The sequence below is a fragment of the Schistocerca cancellata genome, chromosome 3 (assembly GCF_023864275.1).
Source record: "Schistocerca cancellata isolate TAMUIC-IGC-003103 chromosome 3, iqSchCanc2.1, whole genome shotgun sequence".
Lineage (NCBI taxonomy): Eukaryota > Metazoa > Arthropoda > Insecta > Orthoptera > Acrididae > Schistocerca > Schistocerca cancellata.
The window spans coordinates 249,937,722-249,963,119 of record NC_064628.1 but is presented as its reverse complement, the minus strand read 5'-3'; the positions used below and the strand labels follow the sequence as shown (position 1 = coordinate 249,963,119).

Here is a 25,398-nt window from a genome sequence, read left to right as displayed (position 1 = left end):
TGAACGCCCCTTGTACTTACTACACTTCTAAGCATTATCGTACATGCCACATTACAGCGATTGTATTGATCACATTAAATGTTCGAATCTCCGACTCTCAACTTCAGCTCATTTGTGCACTCTTGGGAAAAAATGTTGCATTGCTTGTCTAAGTGCCTCGGCACGTTCCCTAATGATGCGGCCAAGCAGTTCATCTCTCGCACTCAACTTTCGTTTTTGAAACTCATCCAACCCCATAAACAAAAATCGAATCATGTTAAGGTCTGGCGATCTTGGTGGCGAGTTAACTGTACTACCACGACCAATCCAGCAATAGTGGTAAGAGCTGTTGAGATTTTCCCTTGCAAATCTGAGAAACGCGGAGCGGCTCTGTCGTGCTGGGTACATTGCAGTCCGCGTGCACAAACGAACGTCCTTAACGTGTTCAGCAAACAAATTTTCAAAACTAGGCAAATAATTCTGTCCCGTGATAAGCTCTTATAAAATGACTGCATCTGTCAACCCATCACCAACAATGCCACACCAAACAGAGACCGAAAAACGAACTTAGAATTTGGTTTCCACTGTAGCGTGCGGGTTTTCCGGGCATCAAGGATGATTATTCGGTGTGTCGTTGATTTCATTCCATGTAAAAGTAGCTTAATCACTGAATGGTATTAACTGAAACAAATGACGATTGTCATTAACCAGTGACAAAATGCAAGTCTCTATTTCAACATGAAGAAGATTCCGCGTGCTGGTAGTAAGACTACGCTGCACCATTTAAACAAGGTTTTGCAGTTCCTACACAGGTTGTTCTACTACATGCTCAGTAGATAGATGAGAGTGCTAGAATATCTATTTCATGCAGTGTGCTGAAAACACCGGTAAACACCCTACAACCATAGATGCGAGGTGCCGGAAAGCGCCCATGGTACTCATTGAAAGTATCAGAAGTACTACCATCACAGAAACCGTAAATGTACATCATACATGCATATCCTTCATTAGTCTAGGAATTTTGACCAGCGTGTGTACAAACACAGTTTACCGATGTTTCTCTTCAACACTCTCTCAAGCCCTCATACTGCTTCACTCACTACACAACACAGACAAGTGTGCGTTCAATGGGCTGGTTTAATGGGAGAAAGGCATCACGGCCAAAGAAGTTGAATTGAGCTAGATAAGCTGGTCCACAACAAGGAGGTTAGGTGGGTAAGACACACACGTGCGCGCCATTGGCACAAAAACAAATGTACATAAAGTGTGTTCTATTTCGGAAACCATTGGGAATAGGTCAAATGTCCATATGAAGTTTTTGCTTCAAATATGCGGTCCTGTCATATTCTTGAATGTTGACCATTCCTCCTGGAATACCTTGTATAATTCTACACCTTCTACATCATACTCATTAAAGCCGCTACGGTCGCAGGTTCGAATCCTGCATCGGGCTTTGATGTGTGTGATGTCCTTAGGTTAGTTAGGTTTAAGTAGTTCTAAGTTCTAGGGGACTGATGACCTCAACCGTTAAGTCCCATAGTGCTCAGAGCCATTTGAACCATTCTGAACTCATTAAAAACGGATGTATTGCCTTTTTCAATACATCTTCACCCCAGTGGATACAAAATCAATGCAAGCACTGTTTCTTCCTGCGGAATTAGTTGACCTATCATACTCTAAGGTGGACCGTCATTCGTCTTAGCGCTGAGAAAACTCATCATATAGAGGGTGATAATTACTGAACTACACGTAAAAACGTAAATTAGTTACAAACTACGGCGTGTACACAAGTTATTCAACACGTAATCATCACTGCAGATATTTGGATTTAGGTTATCACATGCCTGCCATCACCGGCGATGATGTAGCGCAGACGAATAGCGAAATTCTGCATGATCCGCTCAAGTGTCGGAACATCGATGATGTAGATGACCTCCTGAATGACTGTTTCCAGATCAGCATTGGTTTTGGGGTTATTTCCTCTCAAAAATGGTTCAAGTGGCTCTGGCCACTATGGGACTTAACATCTGAGGTCATAAGTCTCATCAGTCCCCTAGACTTAGAACTACTTAAACCTAACTAACCTAAGGACATAACACACATCCATGCCCGAGGCAGGATTCGAACTTGCGACCGTAGCAGCAGCGCGGTTCCAGACTGAAGCGCCTAGAACCGCTCAGCCACAGCGGCCGGCCGATTATTGCCTTTAATATAGCCCCACAGAAAGGTGTCGCGTGTGTTCAAATCCGGAGAGTATGGCGGACGGTAGAGGCCCATGCCAGTAGCCTCTGTGTCCCAGAGCCACAGTGCGGTCCCCAGAGTGTTCCTCCAGGACCACGTCTTGTCGAAATCAGAGTCACTTTCGATAATGGAGATGAAATCATCTTCCAAAACCTTCACTTACCGTTCGGTAGACACAGTGCCATCTAAGAATATCGCACCGACTATTCCGTGATTGGACATTGCACACCACACAGTCACCCGTTGAGGGTGAAGAGACTTCTCGATCGCGAAATGCGCATTCTCAGTCCCCCAGTTGCGAACCCATCCAAATAAAAGTGGACTTCGTCGCTAAACCAAACTGTACAGCGGACTGCTTCTGGTAAGCCTTTCAGGGTGTGAGATCGTGGTCTAAGAAACTCTTCTGTTCCTGACGTTTCGTCCAGGACTGCGCTGGACATCCTCAGAGGCGCTCCTCCGCTGAGTTCGCTGTCCAGCGCAGTTCTGGACGAAACGTCAGGAACAGAAGCCTCTCTTTGACCACGACCTCGGATCCCGAAAGGTTTATCAGCAGCTATGTCATCCGGTCGTGAAAGCCTTCATTCTACGTACAGTACATACTAATTTTCACCATGCCCCGCTGCAAACCGTGCAGTTTGAACGTCACGTCCTAACGCAAACCGTTCAGAAGATATGACGATTTCATTTCATATAATTCAATAAATGTCACCCTGTACTTGTGGCTACGGCCGTTATTGAGTTTGTCACCATATGACTATCATGTAGAGAGAAATGTACGAGAACAAAGATACGAAAAAACTTACGCCTTCTCATTGGCATTAGGATGTTCATCCGTAAAGTTACCCGTTGGTATTCCCGTCACTACACCCTGCACTCTTTCAACTTACACACATGTGTTTACATCCTTCTAAGAAGCCATTTTTCTGCATTTTTCAGAAGGTTCCTCAAAAAATTTAGTTCCTGAATTTACATTGATAGTTTGCAATTCAGCACGACTGGATTTTCGTTCACGGGCTCGTTGTACCATTGTTGGGATATACAGACGCATCGCTTTACAATCACGTCTCGAGTATCTATGTTGAAAGTCCGGGGCAGCCAATACAATTATTGTTCTCCTGTTTTAAGACCTACTATGCAACCTAGCTGGCTTAATTAGAGATTTACGCATATTTTCTAGCTCCGACATGACTTATATGTCACAAGGCTATTATAATGATTGTAGTGACGTTCCTTGGCATGTGAGAGGCATGTGAGAAACATTACGAGAAGTGTCTAGCTAACAAACAAAAGCACTCAGTATTCTAGCCTTCTACCGATAATCTAAACCTACACCCATTTGAAATCTGACTGGATCCAAACAAAAGTTCCGCATAAAAAGGTAACAAGACTTTATGTGTTTAAACTGTTGAGTAAGATTTCGCTGATTTTCTATGAACACGTTTGTTGTGCTGCTACAACTTCGATCGCCCGTAGAGTCGTCTGCACATATGACTCATTCTCAATGCTCAGAGCGCCTCACCGACCACAACCTTCGCAATGCTGGCAGTGCCGCATACTTCAGCCGAAACGAGCTGCATGCTAAGTGTGAGTGAAAGCCTTAGCGAAGGATAACTTTGGATTCACGCACCTCCAGTACTTCTGACAGTAGGTAACTTGCAAGTCTCTCTGGAGAATAGTACTTTCACCGTTAAATTTATCTCTCATTCGCTTCTTTCATATGTAGGTGAATGCTCCTTTCTAAGATGACTCTCCTACCTGTGTCTCAACCTCTGAAATTCATTTCTTAAACAATAATATTGTTGCTGAGATACAGTTTGGCTGCCAGCTTGCATTAACTTAATAATATTACGTTGGTGCATAAGTTCCCAGTGTTCTTGTTTTTTATGTTGCTGTGGATTTATTTATCGTTTGAAATTTTTTATTTGGCACTATTTGACTTTATATATATAAAATTTCAGATAATGAGTAGGGCAGTGGACGCTAGTAAATGGAGTGCCAAGTGAAGAAATCGGAAAAATCTCCGAATATTCTTCTCTTTGACTTCAGCAGAGGGTTGACAGCAGTATAAGAAACTAGAAACATTTGGGCTGTGTTTGGCAATAATGCTACAGGAGAGAGAATGCCAAGAAAATAGTTTTCTCGTTTTAAGGAGAATAGTGAGAGAGAATGCCAAGAAAATAGTTTTCTCGTTTTAAGGAGAATAGTTTTGACATTAGTGACTTTCCAAAATGGTTCAAATGGCTCTGAGCACTATGGGACTCAACTGCTGTGGTCATAAGTCCCCTAGAACTTAGAACTACTTAAACCTAACTAACCTAAGGACATCACACACATCCATGCCCGAGGCAGGATTCGAACCTGCGACCGTAGCGGTCGTGCGGTTCCAGACTGTAGCGCCTTTAACCGCTCGACCACTCCGGCCGGCAGTGACTTTCCACGTTCAGAAAGACGTTCAGGGTTTCATGAAGATCGTTTATACGCATTAATCCACGATTATTCATGACGGTATAGTAGATAACTTGCAGATGTGATGAACTGTGATCATTCCACCGTCGTGCGACACTGTCATGCAATTGGGAAGGTTCGAAAACTGGGTGTTTGGGCACCGCATGTTCTAAACCAAAATCACAAAAATCAGAGGGTGGCGATACGTACATCTCTTCTTGCTTCTCATCAATTTGCTCGTCAACAACACCGACCATTCCTATCCAGTATCGTTACTGGTGAAGCGAAATGGTGGGAGTGGTTGAGCCCAAACAAAGCAGGAATTCGCCGCATAAAGAACTGCGCGTATCCACAAAAATAATGTTATGTATTTGGTGGAACAGGGCAAGTGGTGTACAACGTATGGCTTTCCTGAGATGTAACTATCATTGCTGACATTTGTTATCAACAGCTGAGCTCTTTTGCAGACGCAGTCCGAGAAAAACGACTGCTAGACTGACAGAAAACACTATACAGGATTGGGTTGGGGAGTCATTCAGCACCCCTTATTCACCTGTCATTGCATATCCAAATCTTCACCTTTTCCACCCTCTGTGGAACAACCTTCAGGATATTTCAGGGCCGGCCGGTATGGCCGTGAGGTTCGAGGCGCTTCAGTCTCGAACCGTGTGACCGCTACGGTCGCAGCTTCGAATCCTGCCTCGGGCTTGGATGTGTGTGATGTCCTTAGGTTAGTTAGGTTTCAGTAGTTCTAAGTTCTAGGGGACTGATGACCGCAGATGTTAAGTCCCATAGTGCTCAGAGCCATTTGAACCATTTTTTGAAGCTTCAGGGAACCGAATTAAAATGCGCTCCGAACATAGCTCGACATCTTCGCCTCAAAATCACGTGATATCTACAGTCTCTGAATAGAAAAGTTATCCCCCGTGTGGGCAGACTGTTGTTAATTGTGAAGGAGAACATACATTGTTGATGACTAAAGTCTCTGTTATGTGTGTTATGTTTATGAAAATAATGGAAAAATGCTATGAACTTATGCATCAACCTAATATATCCGTGCTTTGCAGCTGAAACGGTGATGAAGAATAGAATGGGAAATCGTAGCTTCCCATGGTCGAATTTCCATTAAACAGTTTTGAGCTGTAGGTGGCGTCATACTACTAAACATTGAATCAACACTTCTGCCATCATTGTGAGCGGTCTTCACCACGGTACGGACGCTACTAACAGGAATAACATTATGAAAAATGGACTGATCGTAAGATAAGCATGTTACATATGCCATTTAGGCATTTTATGTCAGATATCAGTTGCGAAGCATAATTAACTGTAACTAACATCTTTAAATTAGAAGCAGTGATTTAGTTATTTGGTATAATGTCACGGGAACTAAAACGAGAGAAATCAAAATGTGTTATTTGTACACAGCAAACTTCTCACGAACATGAAGAAGACAGCGAAGTTTAACAAACCAGCGAATAGATGGCTGGCCATCACTATAATCCTATATCAGCACTTTGTTGGAAGAAATTTTAACTTTAAACAGGAATGTGTGACCTTAATCTGAACGTCATCACCACTCTCCCGAATGCAGGCGCCAAATTAGGATTCAAGATTTCGTAGATCAATACCATAGGGACCAACATCTCAAACGTGAGTCATAGTAGTTCAACAACTATCACCGAAGAATGTACTGCGTACTATTAATGACATCTGTTGTGTCCCAGAGTCTACTACTGCGAGTGATGATCATCAAGGGAATCGACTGTTTTCCCTGTTTTCTTTGGTTGCGTCAGTGTCATGCTACCAGTAAATGTCGTTAGGCGACAGGAGTAACTAACGCTGGCAGGAAATCCACGGTCCAATCAACCCACAAACACAGTGTCAATGTCTAGTGAAACTCCTGCTTAATTTTTTGTGTTAAGTTCTAACTTTGCAGCAATGTTAGACACTTAGGGTTCTGAACTCCTAAACATGCCCCTGTCACAACTTCACCTTTCATAATTATTGTTTCTTTCCGTGTTCTGAATCGCCAGCATATTGCAAAGATGTTTCGCATCCAGTGATCGGTTATCGAAGGTATCACATTCTTTGACTTGTTGAGAAGGCATGTCTGACAAGAGGTGCTTTGGGAGTAGAAGTGAGAGCCAATAGTAATCCGTCGGGACCTGGTGGCCTCGGCGTGAGTCCTGTCTACAGCCCACAAAACAGTCTAACCTGTTGCCGCCTTTGTTTGCATCGAGTATTCCGCGAATGGCTCTGGCTCTTTCTAGCACGCTTTTGCTATGAATGTCTAATGCAGAACCTTGCTTTGAAGTTGATTTCTGCTGGTCATTCTCATGCAACTAACTACAATATTATGGTGAGTAAATGTCATGCATTTTGGCAGCATGGCGTAAAATTCACTTGCATTATTTTCAGGTCTTTACTGCCGGTCGGTGTGGCCGAGCGGCTCTAGGCGCTTCAGTCTGGAACCTCGCGACCGCTACGGTCGCAGGTTTGAATCCTGCCTCGGGCATGGCTGTGTGTGATGTCCTTAGGTTAGTTAGGTTTAAGTAGTTCTAAGTTCTAGGGGACTGACGGCCTCAGATGTTAAGTCCCATAGTGCTCAGAGCCATTTGAATCATTTAAACCACGTCTTTAATGTGCCTTACTTGTGTGAAGAAGTAACTTTCGTTGTTCAGTGAGGTAACTGGCTTTCGATGCACACGATGCAGGATCGGGTTTTCTTTAATGTGTTTGAATAGCAGCCACGCTGATTTCATCACACTCCTGTTTATGTAGCTAATTCCAAGATTTTCTGTTGTATCTACATTGCTCTTCAGAATTAACGGGTTACTTTTTCGGTAATTCCCGCCTATTCAGACGCTTAAGTTTGAAATACAAAAACATCGCGCCCTGCGCCATCGGGCTCGCTTGACACTTGCAGAGAAAAAGGCCGCTGCCCACAAGCTGATGTCACATGTAAGGTTGGTTAATTATGTCACATTGGCACCAAACTTCACCATAACTCTGCCCAACACCACAATGGGCATGTCACATATCATCACAGCCCCTCTTACCCAAATTTTGCACCTTCATTCTACGCCTCTGCGATATACGTCGTAGCAGTGATGCCCAGTGTTGAAATCACAGGTGTTTTTGAGTGACCGACGATAACATTCCAGAGAAACTGCCTCTCAGGACCGGCACAAAAAGGCCGCACGGGGCTGCATAAAGGCGCCAGTGATACCACCCCTTTCCCAAGTTGGATTATTCTCATACTCGTACATTTCGCGACCAAACCGACAATTCGCAGTGCGATAATCAACAGAAAGACGTGATTCGCAACCTCTGACACTGCTGACACTCTCCTCTAATTACATTGTGACGTTGCTTACCCATTAAACGTGATCTGGTCCCTGTGAAATGCAGTGCAACCACAATTTTTGCTCCTGTGTATAGTCTGGAACCACTAGGGACCATTAACCAACATTCGATGACGATCCGGAGCAGTAAAGGGTGCTTATGGTTTTTCATCCGTCCTGTTTCACGTCCACCTGTGGCGTGATCATGGAGGAGGGGGGCCGGAGGCAGTATAATTGGTACCACCTACCTGCCTTTGTTCATCACCTCAAAAATGCACATTTACAAGCAGAATCCGCAAAAGGAATATCAGGCGTCTGCTGCTCTTTCGCCGCTACAATGCTGCCCTGATAACAGGGCATCCGGAATCAGACACTATCGAAGGGTTGCCTGTTGGAAGTGCCTAGGCCTTCGACACAGCTGCTGTCTGTACATGCACTTTTTAAATTTTTCAGTTAGGTTTTACAGAAATCGGTGGAATAGAAGCACCCTTTATGATTTTGTACACGCATGTGTCAACGTTACACCCCTCTACTCCACAAGAGGACGCCACAGTAGGAAACAAAATAGGAGCTCTAAAGAAGCATAAGCACCCTTAGTTCCTCGGGGATCACTTATAAATTTCGTCGAATGGTGCTGAATGGTGCCTAGTGGTTCCAGCTTGTACACGAGAGCAAAAAATGTGGACGCGCTGTTCTGCATTGGTGTCATATCAAGCTTAATGGAGATGCAGACACAAATTTAATTATAGTTTGAAACGTCCGTGGGTGTCAGCTCGTGAAGAACGTCTTTTTTTTCACCGCACTTAAAACTGCCGTTTCCGACAGCGAAATATGTGGGAATCAACGAACCAGGAAAAGGGGTGGTATCATTGGGGGTCTTTATGCTCACCCAGCGGCTTTTTCCTGCCTTTGCTGAGCGGCGGTCTGACTCATGTTTTCCTCAGCCACTCATAATAGAACCGCGTGATTTCAGAAGTGTGCGTCGCGATTCTAGCGTCCATCGTAGAGGTGCCAAAATTAGGGGCGAACTTTGGGTTAGAGGGGCTGTGCCGATCTTCCCACCGAGTGACATGTCCACGGTGGGGTTGGGCAGACACCGCGTGGGATTAGCCGAGCGGTCTAAGGTGCTGCAGTCATGGACTGTGCGGTTGATCCCGGCGGAGGTTCGAGGCTTCCCTCAGGCGTGGGTGTGTGTGTTTGTCCTTAGGATAATTTAGGTTTAGTAGTGTGTAAGCTTAGGGACTGATGACCTTAGCAGTTAAGTCCCATAAGATTTCACACACATTTGAACATTTTTGGTTGGGCAGAATTGTGGTGTAGTTTGGTGCCAATATGACTTCATTAACCCATGTCACATGAACTTCTGAGCTGTGGACATTTTTCGCATATGCCGACATTTTGCTATTTGAGGTGACGTCAAGCCAAAGTGTGACGTCGCAGGATGCCACGCTACTGCACCACTACAGACAGAGGAGAGTTTCACGCACCTTTGAGCCAAATTTCGAAGCGTCGCAATGGGTGGGAATTACGTGGTTTCGAAAATGTGATCCCCTAACCCTTTTTAACAGTCTAGAAGCCTTCTTTGTGCAATTCTTTCTTATGTGTAGCCTCGTATGGCTCGTGGGGAACATATGGACAAAATGGCTCTGAGCACTATGGGACTTAACTTCTGATGTCATCAGTCCCCTAGAACTTAGAACTACTTAAACCTAACTAACCTAATGACATCACACACATCCATGCCCGATTCAGGATTCGAGCCTGCGACCATAGCAGTAGCGCGGTTAAAGACTGTGGCGCCTAGAACCGCTCGGCACCCCGGCCGGCTAACATATGGACAGTTTTACACTTTCTTGTACCGTTGATTATGATTTGACTTGAAATAATTACAAACTTAACTGAAGATTCTATGACTTATTTAGAGTACCATGTCCCTGGTGAGTTCATGTTTAAAGATACACTGCTTACATGGCATTGCATGCATTCTGAACTCTGCGCTGCCGCTTACCTTCAAGTACGAACCCTCATCGGTATTCTTCCTTCAGCAGGAAAGCACAGCTGTGACACGGAAACCTTTTGCTATTCTTTCCATGCTTTACTTGTTTACGGGGAACGGCGTGTAGTTTCCGAGATTTCTAACTGTTTATCGTATCACGTTCCATGCGATTGCATGGAATCTATATGTTTCAGGTTTTATAGAGAAAGGTTATTACATAGTGCAACGGATGCTCATTGCACACGATTCACCTATAAAATGAATCTTGTACAGGGTAGTCAGAAACAGTGTAAGAAGCATGTAAGGGTGTTGGAGGGCAGCTTGTGAAGTTAGCCAATCAGGCCTTCGCGCGCAAATTCCAGCGGAGCACCAGAAAAAGTGTCGGTTGTTCTCGCAGCGTAGATCAAGCGTTCTGAAACATTTTCCGTCGCACCGCACTCCTGAAACATAAATTATTCCCTCGCCCCCCCCCCCCCCCCAACTGAAGCCCCATCTTACTGACAGGATCAGAGGAAGATAGGAGAAACGAACGTATAGGCTTTCACTAAAATCGAATGTTTTTCCTTACTAGTACTGCATACTTTCGAAGGAGAAGAGACACTCCGTCATCTTGTTATCACAGCGAGTCAGTAACATATCGACAGGAATTTTTGTTTTAGGTTTTAGGTTAACTATCGCTACTGAACAAGCGCTAGGATTCAATTTCTAGCTGAGTCACTACCTTTGAAGTGACTCCGGCAGTCTGACTGAAATCTAGTGAACGGTACCAATGGCTGTGATTAACAGTGTCTTTCTATGGGCAATGTCGCAAGGAACTGACGGTCGCCGGGCTGGATTAGCCGAGCGGTCTCAGGCGCTGCAGTCATGGACTGTGCGGCTGGTTCCTGCAGAGGTTCGAGTCCTCCCTAGGGCATGGTGTGGATGTTTGTCCTTATGATAATTTAGGTTAAGTAGTGTGTAAGCTTAGGGACTGATGACCTTACTAGTTAAGTCCCATAAGATTTCACGCACACACAACTCACGGTCATGTTCTCAAGCGGCTTGTTGTCATTAGTGGTTGGTAAATGTCAGGTAAGCAGCTAACCCTATTGATGATCGGTGACAGGGGCTTTGTGATGGAATACTACTCGTGACCTGTCTCAGCACTCCTGCTGCGGAAGAAGATGCCATGTGAAATAAGACAGCAAATTAACTACGGACGAGCTTTCTAACTTGGTTCATGGAAATAAGAATCTGACGCCAGCAAAATTTGTTCATCGGCAGGCTTTTTATAAGTTAATGTGTACAGTTCGTTGAAAGCCGACGGCCCCCTCTATTACTCTCTGCGCCCCCCCCCCCCCTGCTCTTCACCTACCCACCACTTTGAGAAGGGCTGGCAGAGATGATAGAGCATGAGACTGCTCAGCCTTTGCCTCGGCTTCCATAATTACTACCGTACACTGTTCAATTTTTGTATCGCTCTCTCTTGTTCGGTTTTAGGAAAGCTTGAATTTGCACGCTCTGCGGTCTGATTGGCTAACGTCAATGCTAATTAACTCATAAACGCCGCAACGTATAATTTTTTTTCTTAACAATTTTTTGCTATGACAGCCTTCCCTGTAACACCCTTACAAGCTTTTTAGACTGTTTGTGACCACCCTGTACATGGAAGAGAATGCCTGCTCAGAGCGACGGAAGCGGACCTGCAGACACGGGTGAGGGCGAGACGAGTGCACAGACGGTGCGGCGCTCAAACGGCCCGTGAAACGCTGGATGCTGCGCGCAGAGAAAGCCGCGCTGCTGGCCGGCAGGAAGAAAGTAAACAGCGGCCGAGCCGCCGAGCCGCGGCCCGGCGTAGCCTCCTTTTACTTTCAGCTGGCGAGCCGCCGCGCAGCCTGTGCGTCCGTCCGCTCTCCCCGCAGCAGCGCCCTCTTCCCATTCGCCTCCCTCTGGCGTACATCTCGCGCTTCCCTCACTGGTCAGCCAGAATACCTTGTTGCAAGCAAATGAAAGAAACACTGCTTGAGATACCTCGCTTCACGATTAGTATTGAAACAGTTGTCCTGCGCAATATTACATCGAGCTGATACCGAGGAGCCGGCCGCGGTGGCCGAGCGGTTGTTGCAGCTTCAGTCCGGAACCGCGCTGCTGCTGCGGTCGCAGGTTCGAATCCTGCCTCGGGCATGGATGTGTGTGACGTCCTTAGGTTTAAGTAGTTCTAAGTGCATGGGACTGATGACCTCAGATGTAAAGTCCGATAGTGCTCAGAGCCATTTGAACCATTTATTTTGAACTAAATTAACTTTTGTGCGACTGGGGTATTAAAGCTTTTGGCAAACGCTCTCGAAACACCGACAATGACATATGTACAAGCTACTTTTATACCGATGATGCTAGGGCAGAAATGAATTTTCTCACATAGGTACTGGTGACAAAACATGGATTTTCTGCAGTTACGTTTAGTCCAGTTCTTGCAGTGGTGCCTTGTAATTTCACCGGAACCGAAAAACTTCAAATAAGTATTGATTTCTAAGGAAGTAACGGTAAGTTTGTCCCAGGGCCAAGAGATTTACTGTTTACTGATTTTGCAGTGCGGGAAAGAGGAACATACACTGTGAAGCATTTTCAGGACGTAGTTGTCCACAGCTCTTATATATTTGAAAAATGTCATATTACCTCATTTAGCTGCTGATAAAATGATTTATTTATACAGACAGTTTCAGTCGTCTGACCATCATCAGATTCAGGTTCAGGTGAATACTTTCATGAACCTGATGGTGGTCAGATGACAAAAACTGGCTGTATAAATAAAATATTTTACCAGCACCTCAAGGCAGTAATATGACATTTTTCAAATATTCTCAAACACTTTGAAACTGATGGCTGCCATTCATATACGTCGACACGGAAATTACAGAAAGTTGTATCGTTTGTCTGCATTAAATGGAATATCTCCCTTCTACTTTAAGTGTATACTTTGCTTCCAGGACTTCTAAAATTAAGAGTGAGTGAGTGTTAAAAGAAGGACGAAAGATTAGAGCTTAACGGCCCTTTGAGAGCTTGGCCATTAGGAAAAGAGAAGAAGCTCGGATTACGAAAGAGCAGGAAGGAAAATCGGGCTTGCGGAATCTGACGCCTCCTCCTCCCGAATGTGAGGCCAGATGTGGTAACCACTGCGTCACCTTGCTTGGTTATTTAAGCTGTAGACGGGTTGGAATTCTAGGTGACGCAATTCTCTCCTGAAGTTGTAACACTGTAGTTTTGCAGCACAAAAATCGATTGATGAACAGGGGAGGCGATGTACTACAATGAGCAGAAATTGTATGTAGATAACAGAATAACTTATAAATACTGCATCTGTTAGTATCAATAATGATATACTCTCCAGCCGTTTCACACAAATGGGCAGTCTACTGGAGCACCTATTCAAGCTTACCCTCAGTGGCCATAAAGTAATTCATCCGCCCCTGGGATTCCAACCAGCATGCTTCTTTTTTTACAATTGTAGGAATCTGAGAAATATTTGGCAAATTCATAGAGGAACTGGATACACAGGCGTAAGCAGACCGTTATTTCTGGTTCGAATCTCATTACGAGATATCAGCACTTCGTTCCAAGATACGTAATACCGCGGAAAACTGCCGCTACCAGGGACGGTAACGGCGTTAAGCGGCCGTGAAGACTGCACTGGTGAAAAGCGGAAAGCGGTCCCATCATTCCCTTAACGACAGAAAGCACGCGGAACGCGAAAGTGGAAGGGAGTAGGAACAGACGCCTGTGTCAGAGGCGCCAGTAATTTCTCCAGAGTCCCTTGAGCAACATGACGGACGCGGTGCTAATGACGGTAATGGGCGGCTTCAGTTTTGAGACGGTGACCCACTTGCCCCCAACCGCAAAGCAACCCGCTCCGGGCACACCAGAAGCGTTGCTCTACTGGATATGCTGCTGACCGCTATGTGGGTCACGGCACGCGGAAAATCGCTCCGCTTCTTCTCCAGGAGCGACAAACTCCAGCGGGAGACTTCACAAGAAATGCGTGGTATACCGCAGAAAGCCACGCGCCTGGAATCCCGGACGCGGACGTAGCGTGACTAGTAAAGAAGCAAACTGCTTCCCACAGACATCTCGCCTTAAAGCTAAACAGCAAAATTAGAGAAATTCAGGTTTTCACCGAGATGCAGCGATCTACTGATGAAAAAAAAAAGGATGGAAACTAACTGTACATGATATGCCCTACACCAAACAGCTTAAAACATTCGACGTATTGAAACAGAAAAGTAAAGTAAACACAAATATATTTCTCAATTCGTGATGACGTAATACAGTAATGTTCTCTGGTTGTCACATCATACATAAGGGCGATTCTCATGCCTAGCGTCAGAAAAAGAATCACGATTTAGTAAGCTCCGATTATCTTTCAGTGTTCTACTATCTGCTGACACGAGAGATGAACCACGGAAAAAACTGAAGTTTCCTGTTATTGGTTACCGTCTGACTCGCGCCCACTTCCCTTCCTCACTTTTACTGAACTTTTATCATCAGAAAAGACCCACATTACACTTCTAACCTGGGTCAAATCAGTACAAACACTACTAGTCAGTAATTACCTTGTTGACGATCGATTTCAGACTGGCGGAGTGCGACCTTTGAAATATCAGTAGACAAACGTCTAAACGTAATAACTTCTGTTAATAATACTTTTGCAAAGCGTTGCGTTCCAAATCAATCACTTTCACTCTCATCGAATTCTTTCAACTTTGAGAATGAAACATGAACTTCAAAGAGCCGAAATATTCTGCTCACACTCGTGATAACCAATTTAAATTACGTGAAAAGTCTGAAAACATTCATTAGTAAGTAAAGCACCAGAATTAGCTTTGTTATACCTAATAGATATTCGAGCTTTTAGCAAACAAATTTCGTTGGCGATAGATATGTGAAGCATGCCTGTCATGAAACTTGGTGTGTGCCAATAACTACATCGTTGTAGACATCAGCTATAGATTTTGTGTCAGTGAACATAAGATCGCAACAAAAAGAAGAGCGTGTGATGTATTACATGTAGGGTAATTCAAGAAACTTTGCTTCCTCAAAAACTTGTCGCCGTTTGGAAATAATGAATATCAGTGTCTAGGAACTAGGTTTCTTGAGACACGTGCAGTGGTCATGTTGCCAGTTCTCTAGCAAAAGTAGTTTCGATATTGTTGACGATAATCGTGACAAATGTTTCGTATAGGTAAAACAGCACTTGCGCACTTACAGTATCAGAGCAATCACGGTAGGATCATGCGCGTACGTAATTTCATAAGCTGTTGTTGACACTGGGAGATAATACGTAACACTGTCAAATAGCTGGGTATTCCGAAACACGTAAAATTTACTGTTTGTAGCAAAAATAGCTTACACTGTTATTGTCAATACTGGAGAGGAATGTTTCGTTAAGATACAGCAGCACTCATGCACGTGCGGTGCCAGGGTAGAGTACGGCACCCTACTCGAGGCGGCTGCCGGCGCGCGAGAAAGCTGCCGGCGTACGTACCTGTCTGTGGCGCGAGGTGCGGTGCAGACGGAGGCCAGCGGGCGAGTGGAGGCGGCGCCGGCACATAGCTCGCTATAACGCGGCGAAAGGGGGGAGGGGCGGGGGAAGGTGTCTCCGCCGCGCACTCCGCGAGCCACAACCCCGGCGTCCGGGAAACCCTCCCCGGTAATCAGCGGGTCCGCCCAGACACAACACGGCAAGTCATGCTACCGGTAACTAGGTCACAAAAATGACGTCGCAAAACTGGAGGTACTCCACAGTCACAAGGGAAACTCTGCAGCTTTGGTCAGTACCTTACGTCACTTATTTGTTCTCCCTCTCTCTGCCTCTCTGTCTGTCTCTCTCCCTCCCTCCCTCTCTGTAAGTCCACTGTGTGGTCGATATAAACACGCTCATTTTTCAGCTGTATACATTCTGACCTTCTGCTATTGTTGGTAGATGCTGTAGTGTGAAGTGACTGGCACATTTACATCTACACATTTCTTCATGGCATCTTCTTCCGCACTAGCAAAATGGTTCAAATGGCTATGAGCACTATGCGACTTAACTTCTGAGGTCATCAGTCGCCTAGAACTTAGAACTAATTAAACCTGACTGACCTAAGGACATCACACACATCCATGCCCGAGGCAGGATTCGAACATGCGACCGTAGCGGTCACGCGGTTCCAGACTGAAGCGCCTAGAACCGCACGGCCACACCGCCCGGCCCGCACTAGCAGCACTCGATTTTAGAGACCCGTGATTCAGCTGTGAGAAAAAAATGTTGCAGTAACACCGAGTTGGTTTAAACGTGGTGCACTTATACCCTAACTCCACAACCACCGGAGCTCGTCGAGGCTACCGTACACAGCTAGAGGAACCACCAGCGCAAATCAGTGGAAATCAATAAAAAGGCATCTGTATTTTTAGGAAAATTAAGATTTTCAGCTGGAACTATTGTGCACAGTGTATAAACAATAGTATGAGATACTGTATACTGACGAATGCAGTCAAATGGTATCGTATTTGATGTCTATAGAACAGTATGTACCAAGACATCAACGATTCAGGTGGTGCAGGGTGGAACTCAGTATTGCCACGATTCTGGCAATGCCACATGTGAAACCGTTATTATGAGATGAAAAAGCAAAACTTGGTGCTTATATTGAAATGGGACTCTCTAATCGTGAAATCGCTAAGGAGTTCGGCTGTTCAAGTACACTGATTGATAATTTCGTTAGATTGGGTACATGGTACGGAGTGAACGTAAAATATGGACAGAGCGAAAAATATGGACTAAGTAGAAAATTATTTGAGGCATCTAAACGGTTCCTTTTACTCAAAGCAGGGGTCACAAACCGTTATTCTTCTCAACTTTTATTTCATTTGCAGTTGTCAGTAACTGCTAGAGGTGCACGACAAATTTTGTCAAATGGCAGACATACTGCATTCAAGAAGCGATTGCAGAAATTTGCTCTATCACCGAACATAAACAGACTAGAATTCTATTTTGGTGAAAAACATATGTCATTGACTTCAGAAAGGGGATAAAATGATCTTCAGTAATGAGAAGAAGTTTAATTTAGATGGGCTGGGTGGATTTCATTACTATTGGTGTGATCTGAGAGCCAAACTGCTGATAAGAAAGAGCAGAAATTTTGGTGATGGAAGAGTTATGATTTTGGCAACTTTCTGTGCTACAATCACGTCACGCATTGCTTCCTGAACACTACAGTCGTCTCTAAAATGTACACTGAGATGATAGAGACAAAACTAATCAAAATGCGTGAGGATCTAACGTTTCAGCCAGATAAAGCACCTGTGGAAGTTTTTGCGACAACAAAAGAGTGGTTTTAGGATAAAGATATCGATGTTTGGCCCTGATCTGCACTTAGTCCGGTTATGGACCCCCTGAAAAACCTTTGGGGTATACAAAATTGTTAAGGCTTTCGTGGCCACTTGTTGACAAACTGCCTATTGGCTTCTGTCTCGGGTTCTTCGGCCGACGTTCATCTAATGATTTTTCTGACGTTTCGCCAGCACGAGTGGCTGACATTGTCAAAGCTTCACCCTCCATTGCCGGTGGTGAACTGGCAATGGAGGGTGAAGCTTTGGGGAATACTTGCATAGCGTGTTTATAGCAGTGGAAGGCAAGTGGAGGCCGTATTCGAGGTGGAAAGAGCGATATGAGAAGAATGGGTGATAATTTCACTACAAGAGCTACAGACCCTGACAAAATCAGTGCCGCAGAGTTTTTGGGTTTAATTAGGCAGAAGGGAGGTGGATAAAATACTAACAATGCAATAACACAACAGGGCAGTGAGTGAGTTTATACCAATTTCCACCCAGGAAATGCCAACGCCTCGTTTTGTTACTCGTGTTATGAAAGGAACTTCGTAATTCTGTCACGCATGTTCATGTCTTCTATGCATCTTTAGCCTAGCGTTAGCTACCGATTCGTCTTTTTGTCTTGTTAGGGTGATGTCAGGGTGATGGCAAGGTGATGTAATTTCCTGACTGGATGTTCTTCATGGTCTTATACTCATTTAAAAGACTCTTGATTTGTTGCATTGTAGCTCTAGCGACTTTACTTCACTGCGAAAAATGATGACGGTCTCCGAAGTGAGTAGATTTCTTGGATAGAGGGTCAATATATTTTGGACCAGTGGCTCCTTCACACGAATCTTTGGACACCATGTTGCTCCTTGTTTTCCTGCACCCCCATAGATTCTGCTACATAGATGAATGAAATTTTCTACCCAGTCGTTTCAAGGGGAAGTGAATCATTGACATTATAATAAGTCAACAGCATTCAGCGATGATCAAATCATTATACACTCCTGGAAATTGAAATAAGAACACCGTGCATTCATTGTCCCAGGAAGGGGAAACTTTATTGACACATTCCTGGGGTCAGATACATCACATGATCACACTGACAGAACCACAGGCACATAGACACAGGCAACAGAGCATGCACAATGTCGGCACTAGTACAGTGTATATCCACCTTTCGCAGCAATGCAGGCTGCTATTCTCCCATGGAGACGATCGTAGAGATGCTGGATGTAGTCCTGTGGAACGGCTTGCCATGCCATTTCCACCTGGCGCCTCAGTTGGACCAGCGTTCGTGCTGGACGTGCAGACCGCGTGAGACGACGCTTCATCCAGTCCCAAACATGCTCAATTGGGGACAGATCCGGAGATCTTTCTGGCCAGGGTAGTTGACTTACACCTTCTAGAGCACGTTGGGTGGCACGGGATACATGCGCACGTGCATTGTCCTGTTGGAACAGCAAGTTCCCTTGCCGGTCTAGGAATGGTAGAACGATGGGTTCGATGACGGTTTGGATGTACCGTGCACTATTCAGTGTCCCCTCGACGATCACCAGTGGTGTACGGCCAGTGTAGGAGATCGCTCCCCACACCATGATGCCGGGTGTTGGCCCTGTGTGCCTCGGTCGTATGCAGTCCTGATTGTGGCGCTCACCTGCACGGCGCCAAACACGCATACGACCATCATTGGCACCAAAGCAGAAGCGACTCTCATCGCTGAAGACGACACGTCTCCATTCGTCCCTCCATTCACGCCTGTCGCGACACCACTGGAGGCGGGCTGCACGATGTTGGGGCGTGAGCGGAAGACGGCCTAACGGTGTGCGGGACCGTAGCCCAGCTTCATGGAGACGGTTGCGAATGGTCCTCGCCGATACCCCAGGAGCAACAGTGTCCCTAATTTGCTGGGAAGTGGCGGTGCGGTCCCCTACGGCACTGCGTAGGATCCTACGGTCTTGGCGTGCATCCGTGCGTCACTGCGGTCCGGTCCCAGGTCGACGGGCACGTGCACCTTCCGCCGACCACTGGCGACAACATCGATGTACTGTGGAGATTTCACGCCCCACGTGTTGAGCAATTCGGCGGTACGTCCACCCGGCCTCCCGCATGCCCACTATACGCCCTCGCTCAAAGTCCGTCAACTGCACATACGGTTCACGTCCACGCTGTCGCGGCATGCTACCAGTGTTAAAGACTGCGATGGAGCTCCGTATGCCACGGCAAACTGGCTGACACTGACGGCGGCGGTGCACAAATGCTGCGCAGCTAACGCCATTCGACGGCCAACACCGCGGTTCCTGGTGTGTCCGCTGTGCCGTGCGTGTGATCATTGCTTGTACAGCCCTCTCGCAGTGTCCGGAGCAAGTATGGTGGGTCTGACACACCGGTGTCAATGTGTTCTTTTTCCATTTCCAGGAGTGTACATACACAAGGGAAGTCTCTTTCAGTCTAAGGATTGTTGTCTTCATGTTATCACGGAAACGATTGCACAAAGGCGTAGTTACTACACAATTTCGTTGTCATTCTCACATACTTCCAAGTTTTTCCGTAAAATAAGGATAAACAAGAAAAGACAGGTAACTCGAAAAATGTAAAGACGCGCAGAATATTACATAGTACATGCTCGCAATTTTCTTTTCTTATCAATAAAAAATTAAAAATATGTACGACCAAAGACCATTTAATATTCAACACACATACAATGGGTGACAGTGTCCTTCAGTGTGACGTCACGTTTCATCAGACGGAAGACAGATAGCGAAATAGAGTTGGCTGACTGGTTTAATGATTAAAGGGACCAAACCACGAGGTCACCAGTCTCGAATGAGTTTATAGGACCTGTACTTTTACAATATATATAAATGACATAATAGATAACGCCGGAAGTTCCATGAGGTTTTTCGCAGATGATGCTGTGGTATATACAGAGAAGTCGCGATGCTAGAAAATTGTAATGCAGAGGATCGTTGTTTGGGTACTGGCAAGTGACCCTCAAAGTAAACAAATATAGCGTATTGCTAAAACATAGACACAAAGACCCGTGACTGTGTGGTTACACAGTTGCAGAGCAATCATTGGCAGCAGTTACGTCTATGAAATATCACTGAATATGCACACGGAGCGATATGAAGTTGAATCGTCACTTCAACTGAACTGCGGGTAAGGCAGATGGCGAACAGAGATTCACTGGAAGAGTCTTCAGGAAATGTAGTCCATCAACAAAGGAAGTAGCTTACAAAATACACGTTCGATCAGTACTTGAATTTTGCTCATCAGTATGGCATCCGTACCAGCCAGGACTGATAGACGAAATAGAAAACTTCCAAAGAAGAGCAGCTCGTTTCGTTACACTTTCATTTAGTGAGCGCGACAGCCTCACAGAGATTATCAACGAACTCCAGTGGCAGATGTTGCAAAGAAAGGCGTTCTGAATCACGGTGTGGTTTACTGTTAAGATTTTGAGAGCGTACATTCCTAGAAGAATCAACAGATGTATTGCTCACTCCTACATATATCTCGCGTAATGACCACAAAGATAAAATTAGAGACATCCGGACACACACAGAGGTTTACCAGCAGTTGTCCTTCCTGCAGACTATTTGCACCTGTAACAGAAAAAGGAGGAAATGACAGTTCCCTCTTCCACACACCGCAAGTTGGCTTGCTGTGTACCCTCACAGATGTAGAAGAAAATTGTTATCACACTACTGTTGCACGCCCTGTAACTAACCTATGGATTTGCATATTGTTAGAGTCATCTATGATCAGTAGACATCTATACCATTGAGGGTACTACATCTACAGTTTTTAGAAAAGTCAGCTTAGAGAACCAACTCCATCGAACATCGACGAACAATCTTTTTCCAGATTATGGAGGGTGATTGCGACATTATATAAGTATTGGGACAAAGCTTTCCCACCCCACTCTCCATTGTTGCCAGATGTATCCTAGATGACGGCGATAACATCATCCAAAATGGCGCCATGTAGACTTGGCAACAGTGCATGACATCATCCAAAATGGCGGTGATGACGTCATCCAAGATGGCAGATTTTGGCGGGAAGGTAGGTCCATTGGGCTACCTCCACTAACCTAACCTCCTTCCACAGAAAATGGCAGGATGTTCAAATTCCATCAGGACAATGCAAGACATCTCAACTAATGTAAGAAAATGGCAGGAAAATAGGTCACTTGGGCTACCTCCACTAACCTAAGTCACCTGACCGCTGCCTCTTCCTAGGGATTGGCAGGAATTTTGAATTCTGGAGGGAAGATGGGTCAATTGGGCTATCTCTACTAATGTAAAAAAATGGCAGGAAGGAAAGGGCAGTTGGGCTACCTCCACTAACCTAAGTCATCTGACCGCCACCTCTTTCTAGGGATTGGTGGGAAATTCAAATTCCATCAGGATAATGCATCACACCATGATTACCTTTACTAACCTAAGAAGATAGTGGGAAGATAGGTCACTTAGAATACCTCCACTAATCTAAGTCATCTGACCGCCACCTCGTCCTAGGGATTGGTGAGAAGTTCAAATTCCAACAGGATAATACAATTAACAATGGTTATCTCTACCAACATAAGAAAATTGTGGGAAAATAGATCAGTTGTGCTACCTCCACTAACCTAAGTCAACCAACTGCCACCATCTCCTGTGAACTGGCACGAAGTTTGAATTTACTCCACTAACCTAAGTCACCCAACCGCCACCTCATCCTAGGAAATGGTGTGGGGGAGGACTGGACCTGTGCTGGAAATAATTCTTTATTATTTTGCATGCACCAGTATTTATTTAAACAATTTGATGCAGTACCACCATCCAGTGTGATCGCCTTGAGGTCTGGACTCCAGTTCACCTAGCACACAGTACCACTGCCAGAGGGCGCTCTCAGCCATGATGTAATCCAAGATGGCGGTCATGACATCAGCTGATGATGCAAGTACCATTGTTCAAGATGGCGGGAAATAGTTTATTCACCACAAGGTCTGGACCTAGTACACAGTACCACCTTCAGAGCACACTATTGTCCATTCTGTGATGTAATCCAAGATGGTGGGGTGAAATGGCAGTAAACAGTGTGGTTGCCATGGGATCCAGAGTCCAACTAACATAGTGCACAGTAACACCACCAGAGAGCACTGTCACCTGTTCCATGACATAATCTAAGACGGTGGTGAGGAAATGGCGGGAAATAGTGTGGTTGCCATGGGGTCTGGAGTCCAGCTAACCTAGTATACAGTGCTGCCACCAGAGGGTGCTGTCGTCCATTCCATGACATAACACAAAATGGCGGTCTGGGGTGGGGGAAATGGCCACAAAACGATGCTGCCTGTGTTGGACATAAGTCTTTATTTTTCAGGCAGTGTCTCCACCATGAGATCTAGACTCCAATTGACCTAGTACACAGTACAGCCACTGGAGGGTGCTGTCATCCCTCCTGTGATGTAATCTAAGATGGTGGTCTCGAGGTTAAAATGGCGCGAAAATGACTCAGCCTGTGCTGGGTTGCTGGACAGTGTAAAGAAGGAGTGTACTTTATTTATTTTAGAACAATTTATTTATGGATGGATTTTGAGAGATAGTATATTTATCACACTGATACAAAACACACGCTTTGACATGCTTGGGGGCACACCAAACAGCCCACAGACCTGTAAACTACTTCTAAATAATACTCGGCAGACACACAAACAACTCCTAAATTACCGAAATAATTTTAGTACAGACATGCAAACTACTCCTAAATAATGCAGTACACTGATGTGAAGACACGAAATCAATTCTTAAATTGTCCAAATAACGCATAGTGCAGCCCACAGACCCCCTTGCAAAATAATGCAACAGACATGCAGACAACGTACACAGACACCGCCAACCACCCCTGTCCATTGGACTGTACGAGGGGCTATCGCACACACTCCCAGAAGTTGGGATGCACTGTCACCCCCTGCAAAGTGACACATAGATGCCTGTTCAGGTCCTGCACACATGAGGGGGCGATATCTCTTTCATACTTGCTACCTGAGAAATTACTCTCGAAATAGATATTCACCTAGGCACCATTGCTGATGCGTCTGGATGGGAGCGAAGACCTATTTGCAGAGTGCGCCGATGCTGCCATGAGCCATTGCCGGATGCAAGCCAGGGCAAGCCATCCTCTCATGCTGCTGCTACCTGCAGCAAGCAATGATGCTCGCAATGATACTCGCAAATTAGAGAAGCGACGGTTTAGCTGTGATACTGAAATTAGTGAAACATGCTGTTACATCATTGGCTGGTGTTGAAATTACTGTAAAATTGGTAAAATTGTTCATGCTATCAACTATGATGCTTATTACTACAGTGCATCGGCGGTGCCTTTTCCATCCTACCCACCCACTGACAAGCTGTTGGTTACCACATTGACTGACAACGCTTGTTTGAGTTGTGGAAAGAGTTCTGTGGATGAGTGACACCTTCTGGGGGTTGCTAACACCGAAACAGTGATCATGTACATGAGTGCAATATGAGGAATCAGTCGACACAGAACGCAGAGCCATCAGCTAAATGTAGATGTAGCCCAGATGACCCATCTTCCCTCCATAATTCAAAATTCTTGCCAGGGTGTTTGGCAGGGGTTGTGGCACTTTCCCACCATCTTGGGTAACGGTACTCGTGTCATCAGCTGAAGTCACAGCAGCCGTCTTGAATGACATCAATCGCATCACAGTCCAACGTCTTGGATAACTGTACTTTGGGATGGTGTCCTTGTTGTCTGCGGGAGGCCATGGATCAGAGTGTATTAATGTCAGTTTAGAACTAGACATAGACCTCAAAGTCGTGGCATTAAAATAAAATGTTTGGCAGTGTACAAATCCTGTTAGAAAACAATGTTTCAAACAACGAGACAGGGCCCTAGGAGGGGGATGGGGGAGGGGGGCGTCTCTTGCGACTTGCTAGTTCACGGGATACGATCATCCTTCTAGAGGTGATGGAACTTTAAAGCAGTCTGTGCAGTTGATCAATACCTGTATATTTAATAGGATTGTCACATGTGCTCGATGCATGCACACATGCAGTATTTGGTTTCAGTCTGTGGGAGGGGAGAGATGTATTAAACATCTTATCTAGTACTCTATCGGATGAAGTTAGTTGAGCTTTTATAGTTCATAATTTTTTTCTGATGGATGGTGCAGAATAACGAAGAGAGCATGTTGAGGAGATAGATGTGAATGCACGTGAATCTGTAGTATCTGTATCTAGTTTGGGGACGCCACACAATGCGCCCATTTCCACCGAATCGTCAAAACATAGTCCTGTTGTACTAACTCAGGTCACTCTGTTTCTACACGGGCTCCATGAGGTGGTGGACATGGCTTTCTCTGACGTCTACCCAGTTCTGACTTAAATTGGAACGATCACATACGCAAAGCTGCGGAAATAGCAGCAGTCGCAGGGTGCATAGGGACTGACGAAAACCACGTTGGAATTTTACTGTAGCAGACAGGTGCGTTTCGAGATATCAGAGTGCCAGAAATATGATTCACTTGTGGCTGTAATCATTAATTGACTTCTCCATTGTATCGAATGCAGGTATGTGGTTGAATGGAAAGAGTTGATTCCAAATCCTAGACAGCGGCTAGCGTAGCATTAGAGATCTGAAAAGTAAGCCTACATTTCTTACGACCTCAATCAGCACACCATCTACTGTTTGTGATCCTTCTCAATCGGTCAGCGCCTCTGACATGGGATCGAGACTGAATACATTACAAATACTGGAGAAATATCTAGTGGCGGTGGTGGGAGGGGTTGCAGATAGCGGTTCCATACCATGTTCCTTAGCCAACTCACTTTCAAAATTCAGCGGTTTTATGATGAGGTTGCATCGTGGACTACGTGTAAGCGCACTGTTCGTCTGATAATATACGCTGCTATGATCACCGTCTCGGAATTTGTCTGGAAAAACAGCCACCTCATTCAGAGGTAATGTCATACCTTGATTTATAAAGCAAGCACAGCTTTTAACAGGGATACTTGTGTGCACCTGTAGAACCAAGAGCGCTTGTGACAG

The 25,398-nt window shown here is 45.2% G+C and overlaps 1 protein-coding gene across 1 annotated transcript in view; it reads right to left on the bottom strand.

The window, feature by feature from the left end:
• LOC126176689 (keratin, type I cytoskeletal 9-like) overlaps window positions 1-15,559 on the bottom strand; it is a 118,325-nt gene extending 102,766 nt beyond the window's left edge. Inside the window, exon 1 of the mRNA XM_049923852.1 lies at window positions 15,527-15,559. The gene's annotated coding sequence lies outside the window, so the exon portion shown is untranslated. The remainder of the gene's footprint in view (window positions 1-15,526) is intronic.
• Between the last annotated feature and the right edge of the window lie 9,839 nt (window positions 15,560-25,398).